Source organism: Lontra canadensis, unplaced genomic scaffold (assembly GCF_010015895.1).
Source record: "Lontra canadensis isolate GAN:19392208 unplaced genomic scaffold, GSC_riverotter_1.0 scaffold9, whole genome shotgun sequence".
In the NCBI taxonomy this organism is placed as follows: domain Eukaryota; kingdom Metazoa; phylum Chordata; class Mammalia; order Carnivora; family Mustelidae; genus Lontra; species Lontra canadensis.
The window spans coordinates 27923808-27929023 of record NW_022631003.1 but is presented as its reverse complement, the minus strand read 5'-3'; positions in this window follow the sequence as shown (position 1 = coordinate 27929023).

Genomic DNA, 5216 nt, shown 5'->3' with positions numbered 1-5216 from the left:
AATAAATAAATGAAATCTTAAAAAAAAATTATAAAAAAAAAGGGAGAAACTCTGATGCACACATTCATGGCAAACAAGCAGTTGGTATTTACCTTCTTTAGATATTGGATTTGCATATTGGGTTTACCAAAAACCATACAAGATTTCTTTTTTTTTTTCTTTAATTTTTTTTTTTTTTAAGATTTTATTTATTTACTTGACAGGGAGAGATCACAAGTAGACAGAGAGGCAGGCAGAGAGAGAGAGAGGGAAGCAGGCTCCCTGCTGAGCAGAGAGCCCGATGCGGGACTCGATCCCAGGACCCTGAGATCATGACCTGAGCCGAAGGCAGCGGCTCAACCCACTGAGCCACCCAGGCGCCCCCACACAAGATTTCTAAAATCTCTGATAGCCAGCTGCATTCATCAGTATCCAGTAGGTGTTTCCAATATGGAAAATGATGGAAATCATGTCAGAAGATATTTTTTAAATGACTTCAAATAAATGCTCAATAACCTTGGGAATGACATAGAAAAATCTTACTGATCTAAATCTACTAGAAAAAGATAAAAAAAAAAAAAGCTGAAGAAGCCTAAATTTGAATTGGACAAATTAATGAAGGCAATAGTTCTGGAAAATCTTCTGGGAAATAAAAATGCCTAGCTTAGCAAAAGATGGTGATAGATTTAAGCTACGGACCCAAGAATCTTCATAAAAGCAGAACTTTTAAACACTGACAAAGAAGAATTCTAACGGAGAGAGCGGAGGAAGCAAGTGAGTGGTTGAGAGAATACAACATGTAACATTTTAAAAATATCAAATAAAATTTTTTGCCCTCACAAAATCTATTATATTCACTTCATGCACAATTTATTATCCTCTTTGTTCTATTGTCTTTAACTTCTTTGCCAAATGGTAGCCACTATTTAAATTATTTCTTCATAGAAGGAAACCACAAAAAACTATTATTTAAAAACAGCAGCAACAACAACAAGGGTGAGCCTGGGTGGCTCAGTAAATTGAGCATCTGCCTTCCACTCTCAGGTCATCTCAGGGTCCTGGCATCAAGTCCCACATCAGGCTCTGCTTGGTGGGGAGTCTGCTTCTCCCTCTGTGCTCTCCATGTGTCTATCTGCCTCTCTCTCTCTCAAATAAGTAAAAAAAAATTTTTTAAACTAAAATTAAAAAAATTTTTTTAAAAATCATAATCAGTGTATATGCAATCACATTTATATACCAGTAGAAAAGGATGGTGAAAACCCAATCAGGAATGTGAAAACAGTAGTGACCAAAAATAAAAACCCATTTTTAAAATCAATCACACAGTGCCAGTAATATTAAACATTTATTGAGAGGGCTTACTATGTGCCAGACACCATCTACCATTTGTCATATACAATCCCACTGTTTACAACCAATCTGACTGTGTCAGCTGGATCCTCTGGGAAGCAGATGGAGCTTTACTGCGGCACAATGCCTGCAAAAGATAAAAGGGTGGAAAAAGTAGGATTGGGCAGGGAGTCTTCAGAACACACTGAAGGTTTGACATCGATTAAATGTCAGGTTGGACGGGGAGAGTCTCACTGAGACCTCGCTGCTGTCCGACAAAGCCTTGGCCATCAGAAACACTGGAGCAACATTTGCCCATGGAGGAGTATCATCTTGGGCTGAAATGACTATGCCCACACTTCCCTGAGCTCAGTCACTGGCTGGGGGGCTATCTAGGAGGATCATGATCTCGCCTCAAAATCCGGGTTGACTCCTGAAGGTCCTAAGAGCAAAAGCACTCCTCAGAGCTGAAGAGCTAGCTAGTTCCTTCCTGCAGGGAGCTCTGCACGGTATACCTTGTGGCCGCCACAGTGAAAAAGGTTTTATGATGATCCCAGTTTTTCAGAAAGTAAAATGAAGCACAGAGGTTATGTAAACTTCCTGAAGTTACACAGCCAATAAAGAGCTGATAAATGTCTCCTCTGTTCTTTGTGGCCGATAGTAAAACTTATTCTATAATTTATTGGAGTTTTTAGAAATGCTCAACATTTATCAAGAAGTCATTTAAAAATGCCTTCTTTAAAACATCAACTGTTTCATGTTGTTTTTTAAATCTGCCAAGCATACAAAAAGACTACCATGCCAAAAACAAACAAATAATTAAAGACTGGGTAAAAGTTTTCATTTTAGAAAAGCAAAATGATGTGGGAGAATGTATTCCAAGCTCCAGCAATGTTCAGTCCTACTTTTCTTTTCCTTCCAGGCAAGAGGTGGTGTTGTTTTTAACAATTACATCTCTGGGCTTCAGTCAAAGGTGCTAGGTTTCAAGGCGGATGAAGAGTTTACAACGGTAGTTCTAAACATCTGAAAACTGGAATCGCAGGAAAGTGCTCAGAGACCCATAATTACAGGAGCACTCCCAGGTGTTGCTATAACAATTTTATTGCCAACACACTGCTCTCTTTTACCTCCTACACTAGGGAAGTATGAAGGGCCAGAGGAAACTGTCAAGCACCAGGCAGTCCAGCGGTTAGAGGTACCATTTGCCTAATGACATTTTCTAAATCGATTTATTACCTAGAGACCCTTCTCCTTCCTCTTCAATTGTCATGTTTTCCTGACTCTGAGGAAAACACCGCTTTGTGCAAGCCTGAGAGCCCAGGTGGCATAGGTCTTAAGAATTCTAGACTCCTCCATTCTTGCTAATTCTTTCACCATAATCTGTCAAGGGAAACAAGTAGAGGGAAACCTAGGGGAGAAAATTTTAGAGCCAGAGTTGGGATCACCTTTGCATGAAATATAATTCTTCTGGCTCTTTAGCTTTGTTTTTGTTTTTTAAGATTTTATTTATTTATTTGACAGAGATCACAATTAGGCAGAGGGGCAGGCAGAGAGAGACGGAGAAGCAGTCTCCCTGCTGAGCAGAGAGCCCGATGCGGGACTAGATCCCAGGACTCTGGGATCATGACCTGAGCCGAAGGCAGAGGCTTTAACCCACTGAGCCACCCAGGTGCCCCTTTAGCTTTGTTTTTAACATAACTTTTGAAGAACACAGCCTAAGTTTATTGTAGAACAATCAGAGAGGAGGAGAAAAGAGAGAAAGAAGGAAAGAAAGAGGGAGGAAGGGAAGGAAATGAAGCACCAGAAGGAAGGAGAGAGGGAAGGAAGGAAGGAAGAAAGGAAGGAAGAGAGGGAAGGAGGGAGGGAGGGAGGAAGGGGACAGAAAGAAAGGAAGAAAATCGCCACCCAGAGCTCCCTGACAGGTTGTTGCAAGTCCTTCCAGTCTCTCACTCTGGTGTTATTTTGTTGTTATTCCTTAACTATTATTTTGTAACCAGTTCTTCTTTACCCATCATGAACTTCTTTTTATGACAGTAAATTAATTTCTATAAATTTGTACATGTCTGTAACACAATGTATTCAAAGACTATCCCATCATGGAACATGTAAAATTTTTTCTTTTTCTTCTATTTTTAAATTAAAAATAACCATTAGGGGCATCTGGGTGGCTCCATCAGTTAAGCGACCGACTTTTGGGTTTCGGCTCAGATCATGATCTCAGGGTTGTGAGACTGAGCTCCACCTTGGGCCTGTGCTCAGCAGGGAGTCTATATGTGAAAGATTCTCTCCCCTCCACTCCTCCCCCAAGTCATGTGTGCTCTATCTCACACACAAGTGCGCTCTCTCAAATAATCCTTTTTAAAAAGTAAAAAAAAAAAAAAAGGGGGCGCCTGGGTGGCTCAGTGGGTTAAAGCCTCTGCCTTCGGCTCAGGGCATGATCCCAGGGACCTGGAATCGAGGCCCGCGTCGGGCTCTCTGCTCAGCAGGGAGCTTGCTTCCCTTCCTCTCTGCCTGCCTCTCTGCCTCCTTGTTATCTCTGTCAAATAAATAAATAAATAATCTAAACAACAAAAAAGGAATTATGATAAAAAAAAAAAGTAAAAAAAAATAGTGAACATCCTTGTAAGCCAAATATTTTTGCAAGTTTTTTAAATAAAATTCACAAAACAAAATTTATCATTTTAACAGTGTTAAAATGTACAATTCAGAAGTTGCTTGTATAGTCACAAGATTGGGCAACCATCACTGCCATCCAGCTCCAGAGCATTTCCATCACCCCCAAAAGACTCCCCATACTATTAGCAATCACACCCAAGTCCCCTGTTCTCGAACCCCTGGCAACCACTCATCTACTTTCTGGCCTATGGGTTTACCTCTCCTGGATGTTTCATATGATTAGAAGGATACTATGTCTAGCCTTTTATGCCTGGCTTCTTTCACTTAACATGTTTCAAGATTCATCCATGTTGTGGCACTTTGGTGCCACAGGAATCAGTGCCTCATTCTTTTTAACGGCTGAGTATTTGGCTGATGTTTGGGTCGTGCTGACAAAACTAGAGAAAGGGGAGCCTGGGTGGCTCAGTCGGTTAAGCGTCTACCTTCTGCTCAGGTCATGGTTTCGGGGTGCTGGGATCGATCCCGCAGTGGGGGGGGGGGTCCCTACTCAGCGGGGAGTCTGCTTCATCCTCTCACTTTGCCCCTTTCCCAGCTTGTGTGCACTGTCTCCAACTCTCTCTCAAATAAATGAATAAAATTCTTAAAAACAGAAACAACTAGGGAACCATCTCTGTGACTCTTCCGCCATATGCTGATGTGGAAACCTGCTTATGTGGCAGAGGCGCAGGAACAGCCCCTGGGAAAGAGCAGGGCTCGAGAGTGAGCTCCACAGCCAAGGACAAAGACAAGGCTATTAGTACACTGGGGGTTGGGAATGGAAACTTGGATTTACAAGTGATTTTTTTGCTTTGTTCTTAAAAATGTTGTTCCATTGGGTGCCTGGGTAGCTCTGTTGGTTAAGCATCTGCCTTTGGCTCAGATCATGATCCTAGGGTCCTGGGATCAAGTCCTGCATCAGGATCCTAGGAGCCTGCTTCTGCTTGTAACTGCCACTCCCTGGCTTGTGCACTCTCTCTCTCTCTTTCTGGCAAATAAATAAAATCTTTTTTTTTAAAAAATGTTGCTCCATTATCTTTACAATGAGAATACTTTTTTCTAAAGCCAGACGGCTTGGCTTCGTGGCTATGGTTATTGTTCTGACGCAAAGAGGGCCATGTTTAATGTGCCCATTACACCCTACATAACATGAGGTATCTGCAGCCAAGGAAAACCGAGTGAACTTGCTCACCTAATGTGTGTGTGTATATATATATATATATATTTTTTTTTTATCAGAAAAAGAAGAATCCTAT